This window comes from Enoplosus armatus, chromosome 23, assembly GCF_043641665.1.
Source record: "Enoplosus armatus isolate fEnoArm2 chromosome 23, fEnoArm2.hap1, whole genome shotgun sequence".
Taxonomy (NCBI): domain Eukaryota; kingdom Metazoa; phylum Chordata; class Actinopteri; order Centrarchiformes; family Enoplosidae; genus Enoplosus; species Enoplosus armatus.
In genome coordinates this window covers 9,358,994-9,374,187 of record NC_092202.1, presented here as the reverse complement: position 1 = coordinate 9,374,187, position 15,194 = coordinate 9,358,994, and the positions used below count along the sequence as shown (strand labels likewise).

General features: G+C 42.9%; 1 protein-coding gene across 1 annotated transcript in view; it reads right to left on the bottom strand.

Annotated features, from left to right (window-relative positions):
- Positions 1–14,013, bottom strand: part of LOC139305646 (receptor-type tyrosine-protein phosphatase delta-like) — a 123,473-nt gene extending 109,460 nt beyond the window's left edge. The window contains exon 1 of the mRNA XM_070929563.1: positions 13,928–14,013. The gene's annotated coding sequence lies outside the window, so the exon portion shown is untranslated. The remainder of the gene's footprint in view (positions 1–13,927) is intronic.
- Positions 14,014–15,194: the final 1,181 nt, after the last annotated feature.

The following is a 15,194-nucleotide window of genomic DNA, read 5'->3' as shown; positions in this document are numbered from 1 at the left end:
AGAGTCTGAACTGCACACCAAAATCATTTACCAAAGAACTTTCTCTACATCCAAAACAAATAATGAATAACTAGCAAATCGATACAGTGTGCTTTATTGAGCTCACATGCTTGACTTGAGTCTGGCACCTGGCCCAATTGTTTTTCATTTGCCAGATTTCCTCTCCTCTCCATCCTTTGTTCTGCTTTGTATCAGGCTAAATAATAACAAAAAGGCACGGCCCTTGAATGATGTGCATATACAGTGTGTTTGGCATGAACCATAGTAGAAAGACTATATCTCTTTTAGGGATAGCAAAGCTCCGTTGCACCCTGCCAGCTCCATTGAATCACATGTTTCCAGAAAAGACAAACAAACCAAATTTTAGCAGACTGATTTGACTGTTGAATATATAAAGACTCAGCAGTGTGAATCAAAAACATCCGGCACCCTTGATCAGCGCCTCTCAAAGGGCCCTGGGTTTCGTAATGGAATCAACATTGGCAGTGCCACATCGACCCGGTTCACACCCCGCTGTTCTACTGAGTGGGGCTGAATAAAATCATCGCAGGCAGACTGAGAGCTCGCCAGGATAGGGTCAACTGCTCTGACCCCCACTGGGAGGCCAGACCCCATCTTCCTGAAAAAGCACTACCAAAAAAGCGCTCGTATCAGCAGGATGCTAACAGAATCCCTGGAAGAGAGGTTCCGCTATGAAGTTTTGAATGACAGGCCAGCATTTTGTGCAGTATTTGACAGGGACGCAAACCCAGCTCTTTGGGGAGGTCTACTTTAAAGGAGAATTGGTCACAAGCCAAATCAGTTAGCATGTGTAACGTCTTGAAAGAAATGAGGGATATGAGCGAACAAAATAAGAAAGGCAGGTGCCTTATTTTAAGTGTAGAGAAACATTATGCCTCCCAGTTACTACAGAAAAAGCTGCAGCAATGGGGTAAGTGCCAAGATGAAGCTCCTTTCATTTCCTGCCTTCGACTCACCTAGGTGAACTGGGGCATTCCTGTCTGCCTAAGCATGAACAAGTGACTACCAATCCTCACTGACCCACATAAGTCCACCGTATAAGGGTCCCTCTTGGGTCACGGCCTCAGTGTCACATGTGAGTAGACGAGAACAGGATATTGATTACCAATAAACTCATTAAGAACTAAGAGAAGGACTTTCCGCACAGACACAACAATTTGTTTCTGTCAAAACAACAGCTTAGCAGTCAGATTGCTTTCACCGATTCAGTTTACTCTCTTGCCCTTTTGAACTCATTGTTTCACAAATGCGCTATGGCTCCATGCCATATCAATGATTTTAATATCAGTTGTCCCTAACTATATTTAAACCTGCAGTTAGGTAATTAGGTGAATGTGCATAATGAAGCCTGAGCAATGAAGACAATGAAATGACTGTAACTCTGATAGCACTGGAATTCTGGCAGTGGTTTCTTGCTTTGGGACACTGGCCATTAATTTACAGAATGAGCAATTGATAAAAATGTCATATATCTGCTGCTCTTGTGTTATGCATCTGCTATTGCTGATGTTAGCTGGCAGCTGACCTTATCCGTTTCCATCCTATCTGCATATTATGTTTAATATGATGTGAAGCTTTCAAGGCTGTCAAATCTGGCATATGAAAATTAACATGCTATGTACTGCCTATGTATATATGAACATATAGGGTCTGTATATGTATTAAGGTTATTTTCTTCTTTCTTTATTTCCCAATTATTTCCCCTCTTATAAGGTTTCTGAAATGACAGCAACCTTCACCAACGCAATTAAAGTTAACATCTTTTACAAGAAAGTTCAAATTGCATTTGCGACCTGAGACAGCCATTTTGTGTCTTCATATGAACCACTGGTTGGAGAATCCTCTTTGCTGTACTTGGGATGCAGAGAAGTTCCCAGCATATCGATGATAAACTGTCAAGTCGTCACCCTTTTGCACCCGCTATGACGCCTCTGCTCTTCAGGCCCTGGAATGGATGTGCCTGAAGATGGAGATACCAAGCTAGGACGTAGACAACTACTGTTATCGCAGCTCTGCCATTAATAAGATCGCCCGGTGGCTTGTGTCCCGAGGTTTCCTGGTCTGTGTTATCATGCTTCGGGACAATCTAAATGAAACGGTGCTGGAAATATGGCGCCACTGTGACAGGGGGTAAAAATGGGAAGAAATGTCATGGGCCATGGTGTCAGTGTGGTTAATCGAAAATAATGGCCAGCAATTTATAGTTGCTGTCCTGACCAGCACTGGATGTACTGATGCAGGAGATCGAATTTTAATGTGTACATTCCATCACTTTATACAGGCTACTGATGTTTAGGGCGCGGGCAAACGGCACATGAATCTATGGACAGAGGTTATCATAGAGCAGTAATAAACAGGGAAACACTCTGAAAACAGACTCTGTCTGCTGGGTTTGTGTGTGTGTGCCAGCACGTTACAGAACCTTGTTCAACATTAGGGCGATTTGACAGTCATCTGATTTCCACCTGCGGCCACTGTAATAAATAAACGGAAGAGGGAAAGGGGGAGGTAAGCTCATGGGAAATGCAAATGAAGGCCACCTGCTGTGTTGTTGAGACCACAGGGAATCGTGAGACCCATCAGTATTTTTCCTCATTTGACAAGAGTCCATCTAATCTCCCTTCCTCCCTCGTTCCTCTAACTGTGCTCCCCTGGTGTTAAACACTTGAATGGATCCTGGGGAAAAAAAATAAATCCAGATGCTGCACGGTCCCATGGTGCTCAGTTGCGCAGCATTGGTTTATATAGTTCCGGAATAATCAGAATAACTACAGCATTTGTCTTTGTTGTGTTTTGTGAGGAACAGATCAAATGTATTACTTATCAATACATATTGCCAATATGCCAACACTTTGTATAGCTTTAGTACATGCAAATATATTATCTACTGCAGTTGCAAAGCTTATGCAAATTGGTCAACCTCTGATCTGGCAAGTGAGCCTCACTGATACCCCTTTCAGACACAACACAGTGACTCGGGTTAAACCTGCACTGGATGTCAACATGTCGCCTGCCCTAGCCCTGTGTCTGAGGCAGTCTCACAAAAGGTGGTGTAAGGTTGTGGACAAAAATTCCAATCAAGTTGAATTCTTGCAGTAATCGAACTGTTAGTTACGTTTATTTTAACTGCATGCCACACAATTAACCAAACACAACCAAACATATATCTCACATATTGCAAACAAAGCACCATAAATCTATTTGTGCACAGGCACGTAGAGATTGACTGAGTCATGAATGAATGATCGTTGGACTGGCCTGAATTGCCTCCTAATGCAAGGTGGTTATTTGGAAAGAGAGGGGGTCGATGACACTTTCTGTTGCGATCTATGCTCTAAGTCCACTTAACCAAGACATTACAGAGCTTTTTGTGATGACCAGTGGCAGACAAGTGTTTGCTGTAGGGAGACAGCAATAGCAATAGGATGGATGGGGATTTTCATAATGGTGTGTGGGAACCAGTGTTGTAGGCCATGGTAAGAGTACGTGTTCTGGTTTATTTTTTGTCCTATAGATGTGAGCACAGCACAGCTTGACTAATCAGGAAAGTGGTGTGCTATGAATGCTATTCAGAAGAGCTTCTGATCAGCAGGTCTACATAGAAATACAGAAATGATAGATCAGCTGTGACTCATGCTCCTCAGTGTTAGGTAAACTCACTCATTAAGCTCAGACTGTATTGTCGGTTCCCTCGGCTCAGAGCACAAACACCAAATAACCTCCTATAGGGCACAAGAGGTAGAAATCAGCTGCATACAATTTTCCTTTTAGTCGTTTTCTGCGTTTCACTCCTGACGTCAGAGCTCTTAATGAAGACAGCGTAGCTCGCCGCTGCCGAGTTCTGCACAGCCAGTCTAAAGATTTTATTTCACTGCTTCCACAGCTTGCCTTATTTCACTATGGCTTAATGAGAGTCGTTTGGAATAATAGGCTTCCATTGAACGGAGGCATCTGCATCCACACAGCTCTAAATGAGTGAGCTAATTTCCAAAGATAATCACCTCTCCTGCTGTGTTTTTATGCCGAGAAGCTGTAGATTTTTAGCCTCGGATTTAATGAAGTCAGAAATTACCTCCAATCCTCCGGTAAGGTCTACGGAAGCTGAATGAGTCACTAATATTTCTCTTGAAGTCGTAAAAAGAAAAGGTGTTATTTTCACAAACATGGCAATTTATGAAATCGCTGTCACTATATCGGAAAACTGGGAATATTCCAAAATCTGGAATACTATATTACATTTTCTATGGACAAAAAATGAATATATATATTTTTTGATTAGCACTTTATTATCTAACTACTCAGTGAAGTAATTTTATCATTTAGCGTCCACTAGCTTCACTAAAACATGGCCAAAGTTAAACAACACATGTTTGTTTTTCTTGTCAAATTATTCAGTAGGTTTGTAGTTAAACTAAACAACAGGCCAAAATGTAAATACATTATTTGAAGTTATATGAGAATGTCCTTCAATTCTGCTGCTGTGAAAGATATACAGGCATAAAGGGCCTGCTGAGGGCAGCCATCATATCCATTAGCTCAGCACATAATCATCAAAACTTTTTTACAGCAAAGAAATCCTTGGCTTTACTTGCTGCTTGAAATATGCCTCAATCTGTGCTACATAGAAATTCTGACTAGCCCAACCGAAGTACTTCATGCTGCTGTAGAGACATGAAAAGAACTACAAACGCTTTTTACATGTTTCCAAGAGCAAACAAGTGAGATTTCTTAGGATGCCTGGGTAATGAAGTCCACTGGGACATTCAGAGACACAATTAAAGGATGAAGTGAGCTCTCTTTTTCACTGTCTCTTCTGTCTCCCGCTTTCTTCCTCTCCACTCTCTTGTCTAGTCCCTGTGTGTGTGCCTGTGTGTGAGCGTTGTCACTGATGACACAGAAGCTGTGGCGTCATGCCGTCACTGCAGATGGCAGATATGAGAAAAAAAAGGGACAGGAAGGGAGGAATCGCTTACAAACGGCGTAGGCCATTTTGACAGAGCGAAACCCTGGCTTGTCAGAACAAATGGGAAAGGTCACAAACTATGACAATGTAGTAATGTCCCATTCACTGAACTACACTCTCCTTTATTTAACTTCCCACTTTCACGTCAACGAACTTGTCTTAAAAAAAAAATGCCATGCCCTTTTATGTCTGTAAAGGTTGCACTACAGGCAGCCACAAGCAAGTGAGCCTGAGCTGTTTATCACATTCACTGTGTATTTATGCAGTTGGGCTAGAGAGAGGCTGTCAGTAATTTGGCAACATTTACAGTACTTTTCCCTTTGCAGCTCTGACGGAGTGGCCGTTGCAAAAAAAATTATACAATATGAAAGAAACAGCAGCAGAGGTTAATTCCCTGGTGCAGTGTTATGCGGGCTGGCAGTCCAAGTGGAGGAGCAAGACAACAATATGGCTAGCAGCTAGCGCAGGACGTCCTCCTCACAGCTTTGTGTTTAGCTTATCACAATAGACGGTCGGGAAGGTTTCCAAATAACGGCAGAGGGTGGGAAGACGGGAGAGAGAGCAGAAGGAAGGGGAGGGAAGGGATTGCATTGTAATGTGTTTTCATGGCTACCAAATGAACCTTTCTATAGACTGTGACACAAAGAGCCTAGTACTGTAAAACACACACACTCTTCTTGGACCTGTCACAGGAATGGAAATCAGCTATGGCAAAAGGAAAAACCATTTGCAATAAGCTTGAGGGTTGACGGTCAGCATCATCAGCTAAATTGCCAGCTAATAATGCATATTAGCTTTCTTTCTGAGTTAATACTTTAATTGCTGTAATTGACACCTTTTCCCTCCACTAGACCTGAGGCTAAGGCATCAAATATGGATGACACTTTAGTTAGTAAGCCATTTCACAGAAAGTCTAAATCTCAGTTTCAACTAAAGTCACAATAGTAAGGTTTCAGTAAGGATTTTACCAAAACCTTTAATTTGTGTATCTAAGTTACTGTATAGATATCTTCTGTTGATGTGTTTAAGTCTACCCACCTTTCCCTTGTTTGTTATGTTGCCTCGTCTCTATTGTTCGCTTTACAGAACCTTCCATATATCCATATATGTGTCTGTTAGCTTCTCTCTCATCCCCTCATCTAATTTCACCACCCCTCTTTGCAAGCCACACAAGCCCAAGATGTTGTCATCCCATTTTAAACCAAATCTCATATTAGCCTTCTATGCCATCTAGGGACCTGATCCTAGGCTCATTTGTTGCCTTACATCATGTAACCCAAGTAGCATGTTGGGTTACATTTTCACTGATTTTGGAAAAAAGAGAAGGGACGTACGCAGGCATTCCGATCGCCACGTACAAACGCTCCCTTTCTCACTGCATGATGGTGTCCGGTTACCGCGGCTCTAAAACTCTCCTGGAATGTTTCTTTAGGGTAGATCAACGGGAGAACACATGCAAGGACAAGGTAGGGGTAGGTGGAGGATTAAGTCTGGCAGCTTGGGTTACGCTGCCCTACACCTGACATGGACTTCCCTTGAACAGCATGAGAAATTTAGTGGAAAATCTTCGTATTAGAGGTCACAGAAATTCTAGTTTACCCTGAAGGTTTTGGGGATTTCATGAATGACTGGTGGTATTCTCCAAAGTTTGCACCTGTGAAATGTGTATGTGGGTGTGAGATGTGTCATTGGAATTACTTATCATTGGGTCAATGAATGGAATGGCATAATGTGGTTTAGAGTGGTTCTTACCAGTGTGGACTATGATGCTTTAAGTGTGACAGTACGACCCCCTTTCTTCGTCACATGGCTAATTTCATGCTTTTGCAAATATTATATATTGTTATGATTTGGCATTAATAACTTGGTGACTTCATGGGGTTTGGTATGTGTTGCTTATTTATGCTATCTATAACTCCAAGCTATTTGTGGTATCTTAAGCCATTCTGCATGAACTTCATTTGAGAGTAACCTAAGTCTGCTAAACAGCTCTGGCTAAAACTGCCTTTCTATGTTTAACTGTTGCCATCTCATCTCCCAGTAGATTTGCGTATACACAGGCCCAAATATAGTTAATTGCCAAACGGGTTCATGGGGCTGTAAAAGTTAGTGGACACTGATGCCTCATAGCCATATTTGCTGATTTTGTGACTGGTACCAGGCCGGTGTGCTTCTCTAATGTTTGAAATGCGCAATGTAAATGAGTACGACTTGGGAAATGGATGTTTTACAAAACTGCCATAGCAGCCCCTGGTGCCTAAGCAAATTTAAACACTGATATTATTCTATAAATACATTAGTGGGGTCATGTGCGCCATAGTTTTCTAGCCTGACTAAATATAAACAAGTCCTGTCTCCGCAGTGTTATCTATAACAGTGTGATGCAACTCTCCGAAACCCCTCTGAAATAGTTCCTAAAATATACATGAAAAGGGAACGGAAAGATATACCCGTTCTTCTGTGTCGGCTGTTTGAAGACGCAAGCACAACCTTCATCTGTCATCCATAAAATATCACAACGAGGAAAGAAATAAAGGAAGGAAGGAAGAAGGGAAGAAACACTGAATGAAAAAGACAAAGAAGACTCATGCGTCGGATGGAATTGTCAGCATTGCCAGCATCACTGAAGCACATCTGTATGAGCAACATTCCTATTGTAGTATGATGAAGAAAATGACAAAATACCAAAAAAGTTTCCTTTCTGGTCTTGGCAGGTTTGAAATAGGCAGGACAAGGAAACGCTGCAACTCACATTAATGTCTAATACTCGCTCATTTTTTTTCCCACACAGAGCTCTGTATTCCCCCCGGGCTACCATTTGCTTTGCAAAATGCATGCATGAAATTCTTGAGACCAGCCTCCCCACGAGAGTCTAAATAATAGATTACCAACACAGCATCCAGCCTGCACTATAACTTCAGCCCCAACTGTCTGGCCTCATTAGCGAGCGAAGTGTAAAAGATAGCCAGCTGCTAGCCCAGGTGACGGCACTCAGCTCTGGCCTTTGGCAGTACTGGCCCACCCTAAAGAGAATATACGGCGTCTCGCTCTGTGCAATTCATCTTGTAATCCGCCTTAAAGCTGCTAAGCTTCCGTTGATGGCAAATGAATGGAGACCAATGGCAGGAAAGATGGGCGACAGAGGGAGAAGAGGGTGAAAGTTTCAGTGAGCAGCACAGGGAGGGAAGAAAAGGACAAAAATGTGGCAGAATCATCTGCGAGGAATGACGGAGGGAAAGGCAGTTGGTTTGGGCCGTCTGGCCAGAACCAGAGGTGACCTAAGCCATTTTCATCCACTGATTGTCCCCCTTTCTCCCTCCTTCTGCCCCTCCCTCCATCTCTTTTCACTCTCTCCTCTTTTGCTCTATATCTCTCGCCCTCTCTCTCCATGTCTGCTTCCAAATGGCAGTCATTATACCGGACATGAAAAGTCATTTTAGTTCCGCCTGGCTTCTTCAAAGCAGCTAGCTATAATTGCAGATTGAGTAGAGAGAGAATGCCGGGGTTACACAGAATTTAAACATTGACTCCTAACCTTGCAGTGAATGCAGGAATTTAAATTTGAATTTAAAAAAAGGGGAGGATAAATGAGGAATGATAAAGAAAAAATATTTACACAATGTTGATCAGTCCAAATTCCTTGCCTTTTTTTGTAAAGTATTTCTCCTTTTGAGATATCCATACATGTTTAAACTCCCTGTGGACATGTGGGTGCCAGACTCTGTGAGCGGATTGGAACCACTGGATCCCATTACAACACGTGTCACTTCAAGAATTATGCCACAAATTGGGGAAACAGTTCCAAATTATGAAAAATCCATCCACTATTAAATGCATTCCTCATTCGTGAAATTGCTATGTGGCAATGTCACTGCACTTTTTAATGGAATTTTCTCCTCTTTGCCAATTCCAGTGGGAGTCTGGGAAATGCAAATGGTCAACAAATACAAATCTCAATCAACTTAACAGTGTCTTAAGCTTAATTTAAGATAAGTTAGGTCTTATTTAATGCAAATAATTGTATGCTGAGCTGCTGCAGCAACAAATGCTGAATGTTTTGTGTATTCTTAGGATTTGTTCTATCATTTTTATACAGTCTTTCAAATTCCTGTGTGTCTGCTCATGTGCACGAGTGTTTGTGAGCTTGCGTGTTACAAATTCAGCCCGAAACAGTTTACAGTCCCTGAGGGTCATATAGCCTTTACGTTGCTCTTTCCCAGTTTACGAGCTAGCCACCAGTCTGAGCTGAGCACTTATCTCTTGCCCCCTTCTATTTGGCACAGCAGGTAGTGTAATTGTTCTTGGAAGGAGCCTATCAACTAAAGGCTCCATTTTTGACTTCTCGTTGCAAAGACCTTTATCATAACACCCCATTTTTGCCCGGCTCCAGGCTCTAACCGCAGAGTGCTTCTGAACAAAAGTGTTTCAGCTAAGTCATTCCCTTTTGATGGAGGATGGTGGGGGGGGGCAGATAAGGGAATATAGACTGGAAAATATGTCTCCTGTACGAGACGCTCCCCACAGTCCACTACCTCGCCCCCCACCTCGCCCCCCAACCCATGAAAAACAACCCCCACTAGCTCTCTTGTGAGCAGAAACAAATTCTAAAACTGTCATACTTTAATTGAAATTCCATCACTTGTGTGGCTGCCATTGTGGAATAATTTGATAAAGCTGTGTGACATGAATGCACAGAGCCGACCGCCACTTCTATTTCTTACTCCAGCTTTTATTTCCTCATTCCGCCGGTTATTCAAATGAACCTCCGTGGATTCTGCTCTCAGCCTTTCCAAAAAAATTAAGATAAGAGAAAATGAGACAATGGGAAGGGCATAAAGAGGAATAATGTTTTGGGTTGCAACACAATCTGAATGAAGTCTTTAAAAATATCATCTAGCTACCTTTTTTTATACCCCATCACTTTCATTCTGGCAATATTTGAAACAAGAATATTTCACTCTGTGTTTAGTTTTCTTCTAATTAGTCCCGACTTTCTCAAAGTGCTAATAGTGACAGGCTGTTAGTTGCTAGATGGGGGGTAATCCAAAATGGAGGTCAAGGGCAGAATTCAAATCCTCTGCCAGTACCACTGACCCCGATCCAAATCCATACCAACATACTCCCTCCCCCTCTATGTCTTCACAACTGGCTACAGGCGTTTGGCATCCATCATATCTCCTGAAACCCAATCTGCAAGCAAAGGACAGCTGCGGCGGAAAAGCAGCCCTCCCTGTTTCTGACACGTCAGTGCTCCCCCTGTACGCAAAGCCTGGAGGCAGAGCCTCTAGGCAGAGCGTTCTAACTGTGTCGTACCCAACACTAACTTGAACCATGTTGGAGGTGACACTGCACTTTGTGTGTTAGAATACATGCAAGTCAATTTCATTAAGGGAGACACATGCAGTGAAATCGGGATGAAAGGATGGGGAAGGCAGGGGACTTTTCATTTTCAGTTTTTTTCATGATACTTGGTTTTGATGAGACGGAGAGAAAGAAAGAAGAATATAAGAAAGGACAGAGAAAACAAGAGTATCAAAAAGAGAGAATAAGAGTAAACAGGAAAGAACAAGCTCAGCTATATAGCCCTGTGTGCCTTCCGCTGCCAAATAATATTTACGCCTCAGCTTTCTGCCCTGACAGGGTGATGGACAGTAGAGGTGATTTTGCTTGGGCGTGAAAATAGGCTTCTTATTATTCCAACCCAGTGGCAACTTGAATATCAATAAAAACTGCTAGCGTTCCCCTATGTGTAAAACCAATGCCCCGTAGCGGTGGTTTTTATCAAGCAACCCACCCTTGACGCTAGTTATGCAGTAGTAGAGGTTACGGGAGGAAATGCTTGCCAAGTAAATAAGTGAGTGAAGCGATTGAATAGAGGGGAAAAACACAGCGGGACCGGGGCCAAAGTGAACCAAGGGTAAAGTCCTGATCACTTCATTATGCTGGAGTGCAGCTCAGTGTTGTGCGAAATCAAACCGCTTTCTCATTTGTCACAATGCATCAAGTTGGCCTCTGTGAAGTGAGTTTGTAGTCGGCTGGAAGCCCCTGACGCACAGGCATGCGCGCCGGTTGATGAACATGCGTAAACTAAACTGCAAGATGTACAAAATGCACACACGCGCGTTCACATACATACCAACACTGATCCGACACATGGGCATACACCTCGCCACCCTCCTGCCTTTTTTTTTATATGACCTCTACCAGTCAAACTTCCCCTGCATCCGCCAACCACCCACCCTGCCAGCTAGCCATGCCGGCCTGCCAGTCAGTGGGTAGGTTGTTAAGGGCCGTTGCTGGCACAAAATAAGCTAGAATACACCCACTGGATTACAGAGGGCAGGCAGTGAGGGGGGTGATTGCTAACAGACCTATTGGCACTCCATCTCCTCCAGTTCCAACACCACGGCGCCTGATAATTGTGGCCTCTATGTTTACGTATCCATTTTTGTAATGTAAGTGTTGATTTCTCATTCCACACTCGTAATAGGGGCCCTGGCCTCAGAATTCCTGAAGTAGTGCTCACACACGTACATACACACAGATAGAAAATAAACTTTTTTTCTTACTCTTTTTGTCTGCTCTTGAAAATAAACCAGCGAGTCAGAGCTACTTGGACTGTGCTAAGACAGTTGGACTGTGAGGTGCAGGCACACTTGTTTGCAAAAGGGCTTGGCTTTGTGCCAAAGAGGGACTTGGATAAGGAAATGTCGAAAAGCTCCCGTAGTGCCTCCGTTACATTAAATGCACCGCTGTCAATGAGCTTATATCTATGAGCTTAACATTTAACCCGCATAAGCAGCAGCGCTTGTGAAAACACTTAGCCAGGTGAGCGCACATTCGAGAAATAAAGCAAATAAAAAGGACATCTGAAAGACATTGTTGACTTCTCTCTCGACATTCAGTCTTGGAAATACCCCGTTGTCCCTTCTAGACATTGTCAAAAATGTGGGATAGGGTTTCAGAATGTGCTTCAGGCACAAAAAAGTGGAGAAAAAGGTGGATCGGCAGGCACGCAAAAATGGCCTAACTCCCTTATAGGCACTTTCCAAACCCTTATATCATTTTTCAATTTAATGGCTTGCATGCCATGAACTGTTTGTATCCTTCACACACACACACACACACACACACACACACTGGTGAATGACACAGAAAAGCTTGAATCACTTCTCCTTTCATTTCCTTTTACGCTATAATACGGAATTAGCTTTTCACAGTTTACATCAAGAGTTTTCACAAAGAAGCTATATATTATTTCAGAGGATTTAAAAGTGCCACAAAGTGAAGGGTGAGGGTTTGAGAGAAGATGGCCGCGTGCCAGTGACGCTTTTTTCCATGACTGAGACACTTTGCTCCCTTCAGCGACTTTGGATAGCAGCACTTTAAGCGAGCACCACCTTAGTGCATATCCATTTTGTCTCCTCTTTTTTGAGCGCCGCCGTCGCAGCAGCAAAATTGGAAATCGAACATGTGGTGACAGCGGTAATTGTGCTGTGTCAAAATTGGGCAAGTGCTAATTGTTTGAGCTGGGAACTGTAAAACACGCAAGACAGCGGAGGTGCTGGGGTGTGCTCTCCCAGAGTGCTTACTGGCTATAAAGTGGGCATTGCTTGAGCAAACACACACATGCGCGCTAATTTGCATGCTTAAACACACACACACACACACACACTCTTGCTGGCCCTTGAACACCTCACTAGCTTACTCCACCTTCAGTCATTGCCTTTTCATTTGGCTCAGACAGCAGTATATCACAATGTATATGGTCAGAGGTGGCCTTTTTTTTTTTTTTTTTTTTTACATTAACATGAATTACAGATTACAAATTCTTAATTTTAAACAAGCTGAAACCACTTGTTATGTTAAAATTGTCAAATTGTTTTATACTCCCAGTTTACTCCCCATCTTCATGGCTTGTAGCCCCTCTCTGCTGCATTCCTCTAACTTGCTGGAAAGAACGAGTCCCCTAGTGGCCCAACTGGCACACTGAGCACAGGTGGTGCGCACAGCTCTGCTGGAAATAAAGGATCACTTTTTCACTTTCACCTGATTGACAGAACGGTTGCGTGACTGACTGACTGACTGCCTTTCTGCCTGCCTCACTGACATTTAGCTGCCTTTCTTTCTTTTAAACATGTGAGCTCTTTAAAAAGCACAGTCAACTTTAAAAAATGTGTTCTAAAAATAAGACGAGGGATCTCTGGAGAGTAGCAGGAATGCACTTTGAAAATTCTTCACAATCGACTCTGCTGGAAAGGTTTCCACAACTCCAAAAAAAAAATGAACTGTATTTGCATGACAGCGCCACAGCTTTTAAGTGAGCTTAAAATAACATGTTTGAGCTGCTCTGTTTCATTATTTTTGATGACATAAAGGGAGACAAATCAGCTGTAGTCTACACAAAACGCACTATTAAGGCAATTAAATGTATTTACTACACATGTGCGGTGATAATTTAGTGAAAAATAAACAGACTTCCGCTCCAAACCTCAACACAAACCGCACACCATGACAAAAATATCCCACCTGCACATTCACCGATGTAGTTTGTGTGCAGATATATATATATATATATATATATATATGATATATATTCAAAACAGAAACGAAACCAGTAAATGAAGGTTTCGTTTGTGCCATTGCTCTGACTGTACTGAGGCTCTGGAAGCGCCACTGTCTCTATTCAAGGTTGCGCGCATTCATAATAATAAGCTGTGCGTTAAACAATTATTGACACATAAATATAACGGTTACATCCCTGAACACGCCAGCCAGCGTACAGCCTACATGCATTAGGGGAATAAAGGCAGTCCAGATAGGTGTAACTGGACACGGCTAATGTGTTTGAAGCAACTTCAAGAGGCTCTACGTCCACCTGAAATCACTGCGGCAGCGAGTCACAACTCAGAACTCCCAGCCTCGTCCGTCACACAGGCTTACCTTATCACCATTTTTGCGGCCGGTTTGAAACTCAGTCTCGCCTTTCTTCTGCGTGAAGACAGTTTCTTTTTTACATCCAGTATTGACAGTTGAGTCCTGGGGAAATAAAATAATGTGGAGGAAAGAAATCCGTCCTCAGGTTCTGCTGCTTCTTCTTCTTCTTCCTCTTCTTCTTCTTCTTCTTTTACCCCCCCGCCGCGTTTGTTCGCTTCTCCTCCTCGACTTGTCCGTGTGCGCCGCGTTCACGATCTTCGGGGCTACAGGACGGACAGCACGCACGTGGAGCGCGCGTGGTGTATATTCTCAGGCTTGGCTCTGTCTGTGTTGTGCTCGTTAGATCTTCATTGGATTGAACGTGGCGAGACTGTGGTGGTGTTTGAAGAGTGCGGTGTGGCTGGGACACACAGCCCCTCGCTCTCCCTCCCTCTCCCTCTCTCTCTCCCCCCTCTCTCTCTCTCTCTCTCTCTCTCTCTCTCTCTGTCTCTGTCTGTCTCTCTGTCTGTCTTTCTGTCCGTCTCTTTCTCTCTGTTTGCCGAGACCCGAGCACGAACTAAAACCCCAGGCAGAGAAAAACGGGAGCATGAGAGAGAGAGAGAGAGAGAGAGAGAGAGGTGTGTGTGTGTGTGTGTGTGTGTAGGAGGGGTGACGTCACTTAGCGAGGTCCCACTTTCCCAACTATCCTGGATCAGCCCCCCCCCCCCCCCCAAAAGGTCCACTGCAGGAATGTGCACTTGGACTTGGCTATTTTAGAGGAAGATTTGACGTGGGAGTGTGTGTGCGTGGGTGTGTGTCTGTGTATGTTAGTTATTCTACAGCTACTTTATCAGGAGGGGGGGGGGGGGGGGTAGTAAACACATCAATAAGCCAACCATCAGGTGTTTGTGTCACCATCAGGGGTGGAAATAAGTATTCAGATACCTTAAATAAAATAATTAATTAAATAATTAATTAAAATAAAAGTCATAATGTACAAAAAGTATAAAGTGAAATGTACTTAAAGTACTCACCCACGCTTATATTGTAGTATTGTGTGATTATTACCTATATTGTATACTATTTTATATACTTTTGGGAGGGTTGCTGTATAAAAATGCACCATATTTTATATGCTCATTGTAGGTTTTTAACATCTTAATCTGAAATTGTTCTTTTAACTGTAGCTGTCAAATAAATGTAGGAGTAAAAAGTTATAAAGTTAAAATACTTAAAGTACCTCAGGGTTGTACTTAAGTACAGTACTTGCATAAATGTTCTTAGTTAGTTTCTG